Raw genomic sequence first — 17,121 nt, forward strand, 5'->3', positions numbered from 1 at the left:
AGAGGTTCATGGGAATAATAGTCAGATTTTGGACTCCAATAGCACTGAAGAGATCCTGCTGTTTTGAGGATCTTAGTAGTAGGATGAGTCATTATGCATTAAATTTAAGATGATGGTCAGACTTCTGTAAGAACCAGGAATGCACTGCCTATTGTAGAGTGATCAAAACTCTTAGGCCACAGTTTTCAAAATTGAACTTCACCCCATATCGCAGGGCCTTATCCACAACTACTAAATCTGAATCAGTAAATGTGTACCCTGGAATCTGCATTTTAAGTTTCCAGAGTGATTCTAGAGTTTTAACATTGTGTTATGGGGTTGCAGGAATCAACTCAGATTTAGGAAGACCCAAACATGACCTGAATCCCAAAGACTTTCAGCTGGAAACAGCTTCCTGGTTTTACCTCTAGGCCTGAGCAGATAGGCTTTTTAGTAAAAACAGCATTAACCCAGAGAGGTTTTTAAAATTACATATGCTTTGCCCACCCCTGGAGTTTCTGACTCAGTAGGTCTGGGCTTAAGCATTGGTATTTTTTTTAAGCCTCAGAGATCCTATAGTGAGAGGATTCTTGGACCAAGCAAACTTATGACTGAATTTATCTACTCTAATTTTGCTTCAGAAACAGCCTCAAGATATTCCAATCTCCTAGCTTGCTTTTGACCTTTCAAAAGTGCTTTGGAGTAGCTCAGCAGGTGAACATAAACCAGACTTTGATACTGCAAGACTGACACTAGAGTGTATTGGACTTTTTGCAGCAGTTCCTCTCTTCCTTATCCGCATGAGATAAAAAAAATTTTAAGTAATATATGCAGAGCCCTTTTATGGTTATTGTCTTTTTTGTCCTCCCAGAATCCCTATGAGGTAAAGAGGACAAAAATAGCTTTTGTTGTTCTCTTTTAAATACTTTTGAAAAAAATTTTCACCTCCCATAGTTAGATTTCTTTCTGTCACCACATATTTGACCCCCCTTACCCCATCTACCTCCTCCCACCCCTCACCCTCTGGTAACCACTAGTCTATAGTCCATGTCCATGAGTCTCTGTTTGTTTGTCCTGTTCATTTGTTGCTTTTAGGTTTATATCCCACATATCAGTGATATCATGTGGTTTGCAACTTTTTCTGCCTGGCTTATTTCACTTAGCATGATTATCTTGAGGTCCATCCATGTTGTCGCAAATGACAGTATTTCATCTCTTCTAATGGCTGAGTAATATTCCATTGTATATATGTACCACAGCTTCTTTAGCCAATCATCTATAGGACACTTTGGTGGCTTCCATGTGCTGGCCACTGTGAATAATGCTGCTATGAACATCAGTGTGCAAATATCTTTTCGGATATGAGTTTTCAAGTCTTTGGGGTAAATACCCAGTAGAGAGATTGCTGGATCATATGGTAGATCAATTCTTAATTTTTTGAGGAACCTCCGTATTGTTTTCTATAGTTAGTTGTACTAATTTGCAGACCCACCAGCAGTGTATGAGGGTTCCTTTTTCTCTGCATCCTCTCCAACAATTAATTAGAGCGAGTGCTGGAAAATTCTCTGGCATAGCAACCTTGGGCATGATATATAGATATGAATTAGCTTGCTTCAAGAGCAAAGTCGAGAACGTTTCTTAACCATTAACGAATCTACAGTTATGGAATACTTGGTTCTATTTTTATTACTAAGACCAAAGAGATTTGAGTAATCTACTTCTTTACCCCTCCTCGATTTCATAATAGTTTCATCAAAATACAGTCTAAATGTATTCTTTGTAGTGAGATTCCCACTGTAGTCCTCATTAAATAGCTAAAGAACACATATTTTAAATCTCTAAATATTTCTACAATTTAAATAGAATTATATAAGCAAAAAAATTAAGAGGAATATATGGAAATGTTTTGGCCATGAATTAAGTGCTTTTTCCTAACTAGAGAAGAGTATATGAGGCCTTAGCAATAATAGTTCATTGGGTAATTTCTAAATTCAAGTGTCTATAATGGGGCCCTCTACCTTCCTCACAGGGTGTCAGGGTTCAAGCTAATGGAGCAACATCCCTCTGGAGCATCTGCAATCAGTGAGTGGAAGGGGTTGGAGAGCATTTCTGAGGTAACATGGAAGGAAAAGAGGGAAACAGTGCTGAATTATGGCATTGTCTTTTAAAATTTCAGTTTGGATTGACATTATTCACTCTGTCCCCATTTCATTGGCTAAAGGAAATCACATGCCCATTTGGTGGACACTACTCCTGACTACCCTACCCAGCTGGGCCACAAGCTCCCCAGCTATGGGAACTGAGGTGTGTCTCTTTTACAACAGGTAGGATGTGTTACCCTAAAAAAATCAGACTTTTGGGAAATGTCGATATGAAAAATAAAGATAAAATAAATGTAGGTCAAAGAAGAAAGAAGAGCAGCAGTAGCCATTAATAACTACCATTAGGCCTCAGATTAAAATAAATTAATTTGTGGGGCAAATATGAGGGGACAGGAAACTCAAATTAGCAGGTTCCATTTTGGGAAAGCCAAAAGCAGGATAATGTGCTGATTGGATCAATGTGAAGCAGTAGGAATGTCAGATGGAGAGAACGTCAAACTGAATGTGTGGGGAAAACTTTGCAAAGTAATCAGGTGGACTCTCTAATTAGTTTAGAAAATAATATTTTATGTGCGTAAAAGTGTGGTTACTTCTTTCTAGGAATTTTCTATAATTTTATTAATATTCTTAAGAGAAAAATTCAAAAGGTTTCAGAAGTGAGTGAAACACGGTGGTGTGTACATACGTATTTTGATTATGTAATGGAACATATTGCATAATTAAACTTAAATATTTTAATGATATCTTATTTGCTATATCCTTGGAGGTTAATTGTAACTCAATAGTTTCCCCTCTAGTGTGTTTTGTTTTTACATAACAAAGACTGTGTTAATCAATTTTTATCTCATTACAATATAATTCCAATCCTGATTTACATATCAAAATAAAAGAAAAAATCTATCACGGTTTTATTCTCTTTTAGGCAAATTAATACTGCTTAATTAATTAATTTATTTTTATTTTAAAATTAGCATTTATTTAAGATAAAACTTAGTGATAAAAGGTGTTGACCTCTTTGATAGCAATAAAAATTTTGGTATTTTATGAAAAAGTAATGAGACAATTACCAAGTTTCAAGAGCAAGAAATGAAGTAGGCCATCTTAAAATATTAATTCGGCTAAATAAGAATGAAACAAGTCATAGTATTTTGGGTGCTATCTTTTTTAAATTAAATTAAATTTTTAAATTTTTAAATTTATTTTCAAGTATACAGTACATTGGTTAGACATCTATATAGTTCAGAAAACGATCCTCCCAATTGCTCCCTCCCTCCCCTGGCTCTCCACCTAGCCAACATATTAATGCTAACTGCATTCCCTATACCGTGCTTCCCATTCCCGTGACCATCTATCAGCTACTAATTTGTACTTCTTTAACCCTTCACCCCATTCTCCCAGCCCCCCAAACTCCCCTCCCCTCTGTCCATCACCAAATTGTTCGTTATATTTGTAAGTCTGTTTTCGATTAATTTGTTCTTTTATTCTTTAGATTCTGCGTATAAGTGAAATCATATAGCATTTCGCTGTCTGACTTAAATACCCTCTAGGTCCATCAAAGCAATATCTTTTTCCATCCCCTTCCTTTTCAAATGTAGGGGTCTTATTTTCTTATCCTTTCAGTCACTTTATCTTTTGGTTGGAGCACTTAATTCTTTTCCATTTAAGGTACTTATTGATAGGAATGTAGTTGTTACCATTCTTTATTCCTGTTTTTGATACATGTTTTTTCTTCTTAAAAAAGTCTCTCCAACATTTCCTGTAATACTGTCTTGGTGGTTATAAATTCCTTTAGCTTATTCTTGTCTGGGAAGCTCTTTATCTGTCCTTCAACTCTAAATGATACCTTTGCTGGATAAATTATTCTTGGTTGTAGATCCTGGGTCTTCATCCTGTCGAATATTATTTGCCAAGCCCTTCTGTCTTTCATAGTTCCTTTGGAGAAATCAGCTGCCAGTCTTGTGGGTTTTTCCTTATATGTAATTATGTGTTTTTCTCTTGATGCTTTTAATATCATGTCTTTGTATTTAACCTTTGGCATTTTAATTATAATGTGTCTTGGTGAGGGCCTCTTTGGATTCTTGATTTTTGGAATTCTCTGAGCTTCCTGGGGTTTTATGTCCATTTCCTTCGCCAAGTTAGGGAAGTTTTCCATCATTATTTCTTCAAACAGCTGTTCAACATCTTGATTTTCTTCAGTTATGCCGATCAGACTAATATTTGGAGTCTTTATAGTGTCACATATCCTCTTTAAATTCTTTTTATGGTCTTAGCATCTTATCTCTTGCCATTTTGATTGAGTGTCCTGATTGGCTTTCCTGTCCTCTAGATAGGACATTCGATCCTCTTCTTTATTCACTTTGTTTATTCATTTAATATACTTCTCATCTCAGAAAATGTGTTCTTCATTTCAGACTGGTTCCCTTTTATAATTTCCGTTTCCATTTTTATGTTTTTTATCTCTTTGTTGAACTTTCTCACTGAATTTCCGAAAAGTTCATTGAGCATCTTTATAACCAGTGTTTTAAACTCTGCATCTGTTAGATTTCTCGACTCCATTATATCCGGATCTCTGTTCTCTTCTCTCATATGGTTTCTGCTTCTTTGTCTTCTCATTTTGGCTGCCTTTCCGTGTCTTTTTCTATGTACTAAGCAAAGCTCCTAAGCCTTCCGGTCTTATTAGTGTGGATTTGTTAAGTAGGTGTCCAGTGGCACAGTCCTGAGAGGTGTTCAGCTGCAGGCCAAACTTAGCCCAAGCTTATACCCCTCCGGGACCACCTGTTAAGATTCAGCAAGCAATCCACAGGCACTGTGCTTATAGTTGCCTCAAAAGGCCACACCAGAAACCGAGGACAGCTACCTCCACTGTGAGTTTATGTGCTGCTCAGCAAGGAGCACCTGAGTCGCTGAGGCTATACCAGGATGTGGCTTGGGTGGAGCCCGAGTTGGGGGAAGCGGAGGGTTTAGGGAATCCTCTGGGCAGAGCAACCTCTGTTATCCAGTTTGATAACGTCATGGCTGTGGTTGCTCTGTGTCGGTGCACTGGAAGCGGGGAGGTCTCAACAGAGAACAGTGGATATCCCAAGCACTTCTGTACAGTGGGAGTCTCTCCTTGGCCCTCACTTCGACAATGTCTCCCTGTAAGTCCCTGGTACTCCCTGTGTGCAGCTGAATCAGCACTGGTGCTCAGAGCTAGCAGGTCCTTCACCGCGAAAATCCGCTCATGGACGCGGCCTCTTTAAGAGGCTTCTCCCACTGCCGCAGCCTCTGTCTCACTCAGCCGCTAGGGACTGGGCAGCCCTGCGTCCTCGCCCCGTCCTACCTTATTCCATTGCAGGTTGCTGTTTTGGGCTTCTCCCTAGTTGTAAGGCTTGTTCCTCTAGATCCCAGGCAATTTTTCCTTACTGCTGCTCCTTGTTTCTGTCACAACCTTGATTTGGTCGCGAGGGATGAACAGAGCCTCTATCATCTATGCCATTTTTTTCCTCTCTTTTTTTGGTATCTTAAAACAACTCTAGCCTGTTGTTCAAGTCAAAGACGGCACAATTAGTGCTATATTATTATTTATGGAAGAATAAATTTTACTTTTTTCCTTTAACTTAATTGAAAGAACAATTGAAAGTATATTTTCCCATTATGTTTTAATTAACTCCACTTATATTTAACAATATCATTCTTTCATTTTGGTCATTCAGTTTATCTTTTCTTTAATCATAGATGAAAATATCATGAAATAAAATATAAATTCCACCATGCCGAAAGAGCAGTTATCAGTACAGTATTTTTCTAGATGTGTACCAGCATGACCAGAATTCCCAGTTGGTATCCATCCCTGAATTAACAAAGCTGTCATTTGCCAGCCATTATGATAGTGGATATGACCAGGCAGTCAAGCATGGGCCATTAGTTTTGAATGCATTATAGAGACATAAATTTTTCTGAAAATCATATTGAAAGATAAAATGTTCAGGTTCTTTTAAGTACATTCTGATATACCTCAGGGCTGATTATGGGAGCCACTGATTATTTTATAGTTTTATTTTAGCAATGGAATTTTATAAGATTTGATGATGACCTTAATGTATTTTAAAGTAACAATAAATATCACTCTAAATCTATAACCACTGTACCTTTATTAATAGTATATTTAATGGCTTAGGGTCCTATTTTTTTCTAATTGTTTTCTATTTTTATGAAATCTTTAGTAATATACCTTTTGAAAAGACTTAACAAGTCTTGGTGGAATTACTGGGCTGGAAGGACCTTGTTTCCTTTATCAAGTGTGGATGAAAAAGGGGCCACATACTAAACCTGACAAGCTCAAGGAAGGCCAGCATGGCTGGCCCTACAAACTCAGAGACCAGATTAACTACATAAGATGGTTCGAATATAAAAATTCTTAGCTAAAAGCAGGTCATAGCCTGTAGTCACATCTAGAGACTGTAGTTTTCTTGAAAAAGGTCAAGCGTTACCTTAAGTAAGCCTTTCTGTTGTCTTTTTGCATCTAAGTTAACACACCATTGGAAAGTCAAAGTAATCCTTTTTTCCAGACCCCTTAGGGCACAATCCCCCAGAACAGGAGACCACAGAACCCCTCATTGTTATCTTGTTCCCTGAATACCATCTCCATGTGCTATGAATGTTTATTATTAACTCTTCTGTACCCACCAATGTAAAGAAGTATTTCTTCGTTTTACTTTTTATCCAATCCCAGAGATTTCCCCACTTTGATTTCTCCCATCCTCTTTATAACCAGTAGATTTCATGTAATCTTCCTTAGGTCTCCTCCTTTGATTCTGATGTATAAATTAAACTGCAAAACTGCCATTCTCTGGAGCATTTTCTTAATCTGTTGAGAATTGTTATCCCAGCAATTATTGTTGGTTTGGCTCAAATAAACTCATTAAAATTCTCTACAGGTTTGGACATTTCTTACATTGACATAAGAGTTTTACATATTGTCATGAATTAGTTGTATCATGATCAAAGTTTTTTTATCTGCACGATTTCTTCACCATTTGAAGGAGAGACTTAACCTTATGATAATAGAAATTCATTATAGTGTGAAACATGAAAAAAATAAAATTTGTGCATATATACAGCTTTAAAATTTTATTTCAAAAGCTGTAAAAAAAATTCCATTTCCAAAGAACCATCTTCCATCAAGGTAATACACATAATCCTTCTACTAAGGAATAAATATAAAATTCAATAGAATCAAGTAAATAGTAGTAAACTTGATCACTCATATAGCATTTAGTACTTGTGTAGTACTTAGTAGTCATAAAGCACATTTCATTTTCAAAATGCTTTAGCAACGTTTTTTTTTTGGTCAATACTCCTATATAAAGAGATAGGCAAGCGTTACTAATAATCTGTTTGTCTCATTTAAATCCCAAGCACCTAGTTGGGTCTACCATTCTATATTTATTTGTTCCCAGAAAAGTGATTTTGGAATATAAATGCATGTTATTTACCTCCACTGCAGATGTCTTTGGGCAATGGTTCTGTGAGCCTGCGTCTATATAGTTTAAGTCATGCAAACAAACTTGAGGCCATGACATATAGTACTTCTCAATGCCAGTACCCAATAAATTTTTGCTAATAATCTTGACATAATATTGATAATTTCCTTGAAATACAAATTGTTATTCATGATTACTGGAGCACGTTTCAAATGATTTAGGTTAAATTTTTAGTTCTATTTTTGCTGAATGACAGAGTTACTATTTTGTTTTTATTTTTAGTGTTAGGAAGAGTGTGTAAATTTGGGTCTTGTAGCCCTGATTTTCTTTCCTGAGTCTTCAATGGTAATTTCACAGTGCCTACCATCTGAAGATATCATAGTACTCTGAAACTTTACTCAAAAATGAGCTATAAGTAGATTCAGAATGAACAGTGCAAAACTAGAAAAATGTAAGAAAGATTTGAAAACTTATCCACTAATTAAGCTGAACCTGAAACCCTAATAAGAACTTAGATCTCTATGGCATTTTACTCATTTCAGAATTTTCTCACATTATTTTGTGAGCAATAGCCATTTGGTAGCACATTTATCAATACCCCCAATTTCCACAGGAGGAAACCAAAGCTTAGAAATATGAAGTGAAACCCTAAAATGGGACTTAGAACTACAGTTTCTGATTTCAAGTACAAGACTGCACTCTTCATTTACACCAGTGATTTCCACCTGTTGACTCAGAATCCACTGAAGTGATGGGAGATTTGAGGTGTCACTGGCGGAGGTGTGCTACGTAAAACATGTCTTACACTTATGTGCACTATTGATTTTAGTTACCTGTGGTATAAAACATACATTTTTTTTTAAAAAAGCATTACTGAATCAGTAATAGTTTATCCTTTATGTATTTTCTTAATAAACTAATACCAGCTGTCCAGCCTCTGTCGAGTGTAATCTGGCAGCTAATAGCTCCTGCCAATAAAATCAACCAGTGCTAATGTCAAGCACGTTTCTTAACCTCCCTGCACCTCTATTTCTAGTATTATCTCCATCTGTAAAATGGAGATAATACTATTGATCATAGAGTGTTGTGAGAATTAAATGAAATAATACATGAAAAATACTTAAAATACTGCCTGGCAGATAGCCAATACTGGGCAATTGTTAAATATCATTTTAATTATGAATAGTATCATAATTATAGTGTAATAAATCTATGAAATATTGCGATTTTAAAAAAGGAATTTTCATTCTTTAAAGGTGGGAATCAATTCTCCATAATACATTGTCTGTGGGCCTCTTTATTTTGGTTAAAATTGGCAAACATAATTGGGCTATTTCACATTTTTATGTGACATAAAAACTCAACTTTTAGTTATGATATAACTCAAGGTTAGGACATATACTTAAATAATGGAGAGAGAAGGTCAATAAGGTCCACTGGGCATACTTGGTCCTCACTTCCTTGGTGTGATACCACTGGGACTGCACCAGTGTGTTCTCTCAGGCCTGGAGGATCATGGACCTCATCTTTGTTCAGCTCTCATTTTTGATTCCAGGGTATAGTGCAAATCACTACAGGGAAACTTGTAAAGAAGATTAAAAACTGGGGAAGAGCAGGCCAGTCTGTAAGCACATTGTTAAAATAAACCACTTCTTCCTAAGCTCAAGACAGCAAGAAACAGTTTAATAGCAATGAAATAAATTCACCACCTGTTTGTGCAACAGTATCAAAGAGTTCTAGCAAACATAAGAATGCTTTGATCTTCTTCAGCCAGAAGAAAATTATGAAGCCTTTCATTGACAGTTCATGGGGAGTTAGGGACACTGATCAAAGAAAACTATTATTACTATAGACTAGAAATTAAAATATCTGAATATAACTTTAGTTATATTAAATATCTGAATATATACTTTAGGACATTGTACTTCTTTCAATGGTAAATTGCATATTTAAAAATTCAAATGGTCTGTTTATGATTAAGTTTTATTGTAGCTTCTATACCCTAAAATAAAAGAAATTAAAATGTTTTTAATCAGCTGTGTTCTTTTGTTGATGGCATTTACATTGTATGGTTAAGATGGATGGAGGGGCCAATATGTAGTGTAGTGTATATTTTATAGAATCTCTTTATGTTACTGTGAACTCAGTTGAGCAGAATTATATAAATTAGAGAATATTTTGACATTCGTGATCTTAAAAAAATTCCCATAAGTTTTTCAATTATATAATAATAGCATTATATGATCATAGATTCCACTTTAAGTACTACAATTACACAGCTGAGAGGCTTAAAGAAAAGGATAACAAAACTTTTATAATAGAAAAGGGTATGTTTATGGGCATTATATTGTAAAGATTTGAACATTTGAAATGGGAAACATAAGAATTATTTGAAAATATGATTCTGCTATGGGAGAAAATGCTTCTGTGTGAGTAGCATAAGAAAAAAAGGTCAAGTTTAGTGTTATTTTTGAATGAAAATCTAGACATTTCCTGTAGATTTTTTACTCATCAAGAAAAAGAATACTTATTTTGTAATTGCATGTTCTGAATCTGAGCCAGGTTTCCTGTATAGTTAATAACTCCTGCTTCTGAAATCATCAGGAGACATTTAACAATATGTGTATTAAAATGCTTCAGGAATAACTATGCCTCAGGCTGTGGAATCATAAACATGAAAAAAAATCTTACAAAAGAGGACAGCTCATAAAAAAAAAAAAGTGTGTTGATTAACTGTAAGAAAGACAAAAGGAAAGGCAGATCCCTACTTTCATTCAACATCCATCTAAGCCCAGTGCCTGGCACTAAATATTTAAACTTAAATGAAGTATCCTCCCACCTTCCATTCTATACCAACTTCCTCTTAAAAAAAAGAAGAAGAAGAAGAAAATAGTAATGCAAAGACCCACAAGGGAAGTATTACAAAAATAATGCAAAAGATCTTTCAATACCTAAATCAGTGGGACATTCCATGATTCACAATTTATTAAAGAAAAAGAACTGGACATTTGGCATTTAGTCAGATCTTAGATATTAGTTTCAAATGAGTTTCTCAAAAACTTCACTAAAGAGGAACAGAGCTTATTAATTCTCAAAGTGGTATATTGTCGTGATAGCCTATAAGTTTAGGCTATCTCTAACTTGACCACGAGTTAGGACAGAAACCACTGAGGCCTTCCACTTTGCTAAACGACTCTTTCAGACAAGGCTGATGGCTTGTCCACCCCTCTAACTGCCCCCAACTCAATAAAAATGTTTAAAGGAGAAAGAAAGTGATAGCTACAGAGGTGCTCTGTGCTCATCTTCTGAAACTAAAATCTATGTGTCATTCTGAGCTTATAAATAAATAAGATACCTGGTGGGCAAATGAGCAGTGTACAAAGGAGCCATTCTCCCTGTCTGACATCATCAGTAATGGTTAATGATTTCCTAGGCAGTACACCAGTCTCTTGAGAACTTCCCAATGCAGTCCTTAGAACTAAAAGATGTGTGCTGATTGGAACACAGGGATCTGTTTTATCTCACGTCAAAATATGCCACCACTGAATTTAGATACATGCGTTATAAAATAACATTTGTATTAGTCAAAGTTGAGAAATTTAATTTAGAATTATGTCTCTTGTTTTTTTCCCCATGGAAGTATTTACAGGACTGAATGATTTGATGACTAATGGACATATTTAAAGGGCATCTGGTACTGATCATGGAAACAAAAAATAAATAAATAAAATGTGTTAGTGTCGGCAAGTTCTTATTGCAGTAGAATCATATGCTGAATGGTATCCTTGAGGTTTTTTAACATATAAACTCTAATAGGTACCTGGCCAATTTTGACTTGCAAGGGAAGGATACTTCAAATTGGCTACATGTTAGAAGAGGTGAGTCTAAACAAATCCATGTGCAGAAAATGCCATTCAATTTGATGTGCCTTGCTAATGAAAATAAACAGAGCCTTAAGAAAAGAAATGAAATCAAATAAAAAGAAAAGCAGCAGCAACTTAGCATACTTAAGTGTGACAAACGCTATGCTTTACCTAGGGTTGAAGTTTACCATCCTATATAAAGAAAGGTGTACCTCTGGGATCACAACACAAATGATTTTAGGATACAGCTAATAATATTAACGAGAAAAGATGGCTGGGTATATAAAAACAAAGTACAAATGAACAGACCAACAACAACAACTATACCTCGGTGCTGAGTGGCAGTTCAAATAACTATTTCTGGGTTCAGGATCTGGGAGCACGCTGAGAGTGTGCTCAGCGTGGGGACTGTGGTGATCTGCAGGTTGCTGGCCTTGTCCGAAAAGGGAGGACACCTGGCTCAGCTAATGGTTGCCATATGGAAATGTGGGTTCAGTGATGCTAGATTTTACAACTCTTCGAAAGAATTGGAAATCTGGGTATTCTGTGAAATCTTTTCATTTTGAAATGTTTACTCAGAATTCAAATTCAGAGGAGGAGTTGGGAAAAATTTTTGCGAGCCAAATGAACCTACTTTAGGATCAGATTTAGACCCTAGCTGTAGATCTTCATTTTGTTCTTTCCGAGTTATCTAAATGAGAAATGTTGGTAAGGTTGTAGAGGAAATGTTAATGCTTTCTAATATGTGAACCAAAAAGGGGAGACTAGTTTACATTTATGGCTGACTAGTTAAGGGCTTCAACTGTGGCTTCAGATTGCCTGTGTTTATGTCCTGGCTATGTACCCAGGGCAAGTTACGAAGTCTCTCTGTGTCCAATTGCCACTTCAGCAAAATGGGAACGGTAATAGCACAGTTTCTGCGAGGACTCAGATGAGCTAAGCTATGTATAGTGCTTATTGGCACAGTGCCTGGCACATAGTAGTTGCTTGTCAGAGCATTTACTTTTTGTTGTACTTGAAGTAAACGTCCCCTGTCAATGTAGTGAGTCTGTTTTATGTGTTGAAGAATATGAGATAAGAGGATAGGTTCTGGAGTCTGCAAGCCAGGATTTGAATTGTTGCTCTACTGCAGTGTACCCAGAGCAAGTATCCTAATTTTACTAAGCTGTGGATCCCTCCCCTGTAAAATGGAAATAAATAACCTATACTTCAAAGTACTAAGAATTCAGTAAGATAATATGCGTAAAGTCAATACCAGGCTTATAGTCAATACATGTTTCTTGCTGTAATGATTATTTTTTCTTTAGAAGTTCTTTATTTGCAAGCATTATTTTAGGTCATTTATGTCTCATTACATGTATTTGAAGGGAATTACATCACATTTGACTTACAAATTAAACTTCATCTTAATGAACAATATTACAACAGTGGCACTCTTCCAGGGTGATTTTACTTCCCAGAAGACATTTGGCAGTCTGGAGACATTTTTGGTTGTCATAGCTGAATGGACTGCAACTGGAATCTAGTGGGTAGAGACATGACAACTTTCCATGCAATGCTTGATTCTGAACTGGATTCTTTGGCTATGAGGGATGTTATTGAGACTGTTGACAAAGTTTGGAGACTGAGGATTAGATGATGATAATGTGTCAGTGTGAATATTTTTAATCTGATGGCTGTATTGTGGTTATGTAGTCAAATGTACTTTAGGAAATACACACTACATATTCAGGGGTGATGAGGCATCAGGCCGGCAATTTACTCTCAGGCAGTTAAAGAAAAAAAATCCTTTATACTGTACTTGCCACATTTCTGTTAGTTTGAGATTGTTTAAACGTTTTTAAAGTATGCAAAAAGAAAAAATATATCATAGAATATTACCTCGCATATAAAAATAGACACATCTAGTCTCTTTTTAAAGGGATGTATAGTATTCAAGCTTTTGTATCAAAAAAATTTTTTTTACCAATCTTTTATTGATAGACATTTAAATTGATTCCAATTCTTTATTATTATAAACATTCAGTTCTTTCTTGTTATAAAAAATGTTAGTAAATATCCTTATAAACATATTTGTACTCTTGTTCAATTTTTGCCCAAGAATAAATCCCTAGAGTCGAATTGCTGTGTGAATTGATATGCATCATGTAATCCGTTTAATCATGTCATTGTAGGAAACACATAAAATCTTCTTAAAATAAAATGAAATTTACAATTTGGTAGTTATTTTTATTTATTTTCCTCCCACTGGAAAGTAATCTCTTTAAGGGTGCGAACTTCATCTGTCTTAATTGTCACCATCTCCAGCATTAAGATAATCTGAGTCACGCAATAAATACTTGTTGCGTGACTTTTATTTATTATGTATTTTATTATGTGTCTGGCATTGTTCTAAGGACATGAATTCATTTATTCCTTGTTACAACCCTATGAGATAAGTAGTAGAATTATTTCCATTTCGCAGATGAGGAAACTGAGACAAAGAATGGCTAGATCCTTGCCCAGTTTTACAAGGCTAGTAAATGGTAGAGCCAGGAGTCCAGGTGGTTTTTCTTCAGTTTACAAGTTCTTAGCCACTATACTATACTGATTTTCTCTTGTCGAATAAATGAATCAACAAACGAATGATCAATATATTTGATTCTTTGACCAATTACAAATTTCAATTCTTTTTTTTCTTTTTCCAAATAAAAATTGAAATGGACTGCTTGTTTTGTAAAAGCCAGATTCGTTTTTTGGTACTCTGTACCAGGCTGTATTTTGCTATGTAATAGTACTGCTCCTAGAATTAATATCCGTACAGGTATAAACTATAAATTATTCTTACTAAGAACTGATGGATGTGTAAACAAAATATTTGCTTTGTATTATAAATAAAACAATAAATCTGGATCTGCAGCTAGAGTCTAGGAGGCAGAACCTATGTTACATTATTTACATTTTCAAGCACACCCTCTGCTCCCCACCTGGGCTCCTGTGCCCCTGCCATTCCCTGCACCTGGAATGCCTGTGTCCACCTCCCACAGTGGAAACCCAGCCACCCTCCAGGCTCCCCTTAGTAGCCACTTCTCTTATTGAAGACTGCTTTGTCTTTTTGTCCTTTCTTACCTTTCTTATTCTCCTCTTGAAGGTTGAAGTAATCTTTCTTTCTTCAAAATTCCCTGAGTCCTTTTTATAGTACTCTTATAAGACTACTACATTGTAAACATACCTTATGTTAATTGTGTCAAGTGCTCATCTCCCTTAATAGGCTATATTCTCTTTTATTCATTTTATAAAATATAGTTTTACTTATGTTAAAGCCCTAAAATGTATTACAATATACTGTACAGAATATGAATTTAAGTATGTGTTTTGAATGAGAGAATGAATTCTCTCTAGGAAATATGTTTAAAATTTTAAATCCTAAATCAGAAGACTACTAAATTTTTTTGAATATTATATATTCAAAAATTATCAGGAATTGTAAAATAAATGAAATGCTTAGAGATAATTTTTTTCATCTAATTTTTATTCTGTCTCTAGTTTACAAGGCATCAAGAACCAAGAAACATAATTAGCTTTTATTCCTATAAAATCTTTTGTTCTGTTCATGGCTACAAATATCAACTTTGTTTCCACCCACAACTTTAGTTCCCTTTTCTTTTAGTAGGTGGTTTAGGGACATCATAGGTAATAAAATCAATCAAAGGGATAAGTGGAATTTTTTTTTCAAAGGCTAGTATTTAAGGATGTGTTCCTGTGAATTTTAATATTAAATTTGTTTTCAAGTGTTTGTATAATACCAAATCTCCCTGCCACCTGGAAGAAGGACTGTCCTTGAATCTTGTTCTTCATGAAACAGTAAAATATAATCTCTATATATAATAAAAAAATAAAGGAACTTTAGGGAATGTTAAGTATTGTCTTTAGGATTATACTTTGTTGCTAGCAAAGGCAATAGCATAGCTTTCAGGCCAATTGTTTCTATTCCCCCATAAGGAGTTCTTTCCTTTACCCAGGGACTAAGACAAAGCTGAAGAGTTTTTGTTTCTGAAAACTCAAACAGCAAGCCAAAGAAAAAGTTCGAACAAATGTCATCAGTCTTTTATAAATGACATTGCTTATGTAAATTAGCTGTGATCCTTGGGTGCTGGTGAACCCCAAGCCTCCTTGCATTGGTTGGATATTATGTCATGTTTTATTTAAGTTTGGTGGTCTTCTGGAAAGCTTTGGCCATAAAGTCTTCACCTTTAATTCTAGTTTATGCTTTTTTGTTTTAATTTCAGGGTTTGTTTGTTTTTAGATTAGCTTCACCATCTTGTGATTTCCAGAGGATAATTTAGAGGCTAATATATTATTGTGGAGCACTGCCATAATATCTTACTGATTTTTACTTTTTATCGTTATTCGTTTGGCCATTGGATTTGAAATTCCCCAAACCGAGTTTATAATTAGTGATTAAAATCAAACTTTAAAAAATCTTTTCTTTTAGAGATATTTTTATATTGTGAATGATACATTTTTAAATAATGCTTTCTGACTAAAATTTACGAACTTGACACATAGTCTGAAATATGTTTGGAACACTAGTAAAGTCAAAACACGCATATTTTATAATTTAGCCCAGTCGATTCCTCTTCATAAAATGTTTAGGTAGCCCTAGTTCTGCGTGGCCTCTCATTCGTATTCATGCTAAGTTCTTGATCATACCCTTTGTGTATAAATCCATTTGGGGGTCATCTGAGATTCTCCCTGCTGTATCTAAATACATTGCACTGTAAATTTCCAAACTATATTCAAGAAAGAATGTTTTGAGAGGCTTGCCTTATAAGTAATTATTACTTTGTATATTAGATGCAGAATTTTTAAATAAGCATTTACATTTCATATATCATGTTAACTGTAGCTTTTTGGTTTGTTTTAAAATATTCCTGAGAACTTCAATTGCTTCTGTGATGATCATTCTTGGCAAGGGGTATCTTTCTCCTTAGATCTGTAGCTCTGTGGTGCATATACATAAACACTCCTTTGTTCTCAAAATCTTTTTCTGTCTGATTACTGTTGTGTGCAAGTGCTTTGTCTCTGCTTCTCTTCGTTTTTTTTTCTTTTTTTTTCTTCTCGTGCCCTTAGCCTGTCATTTGTGTGAATAAGTTTGTTTACATTCAGTGGAGGTATTAAGTGCATTTTGAAGATAGAAAGGAGTGATAGAAGTAAGGAGAAGAAATCAAGAGAGTGGGGTGGATGAGAGGGAAAAGGAGGGAAGAAGTAGGAAAAGAAAAGGAGAGTGTGAGAGAGGAGGCAAAAATAGGGGCAGAATAGGGCTGTGGGGGTTTGTGAAATTTTGGGGGCTGGTCCTGAGGGAGGGAGAGCAACAGACCAGCATTTTCCCCAGGCTTGGGCTCAAGCTTGTGAAACTACGAATGTATTAAAGAACCTCAACTGGGATTTGCTGAGGACAAATGCTGTAATGTGTTAGTCATCCATTATCTGCTTCTATTTTTGCAGGTTCTGAATGATGACTGACGCGGGTTTGTGTGATATCTCTCACAGTCACTGTCATTCCCCAGCGATAAGGAACCCGCACGTCTAGCCCCAGCACCAGGGCAAAAAGCAGCTCTGGAAGGAGGAAAGCTTCCGCTTGCGGAACCGGACAAAAGTGCAGCCTGCTCAAGGGTTTCTTATCCAGACACCCCGCCTCGGCCAGCTCGCCGCTCTCGCGGCAGGCGGCGTGTG

At 35.7% G+C, this 17,121-nt stretch overlaps 1 long non-coding RNA gene across 1 annotated transcript in view; it reads left to right on the forward strand.

The window, feature by feature from the left end:
* Window positions 1-17,115, forward strand: part of LOC107195785 — a 109,028-nt gene extending 91,913 nt beyond the window's left edge. Inside the window, exon 4 of the long non-coding RNA XR_001517034.2 lies at window positions 16,894-17,115. This is a non-coding gene — a long non-coding RNA (uncharacterized LOC107195785). The remainder of the gene's footprint in view (window positions 1-16,893) is intronic.
* The last annotated feature ends 6 nt before the right edge of the window (window positions 17,116-17,121 follow it).

Source organism: Pteropus alecto, unplaced genomic scaffold (genome assembly GCF_000325575.1).
Source record: "Pteropus alecto unplaced genomic scaffold, ASM32557v1 scaffold20, whole genome shotgun sequence".
Taxonomy (NCBI): Eukaryota; Metazoa; Chordata; class Mammalia; order Chiroptera; family Pteropodidae; genus Pteropus; species Pteropus alecto.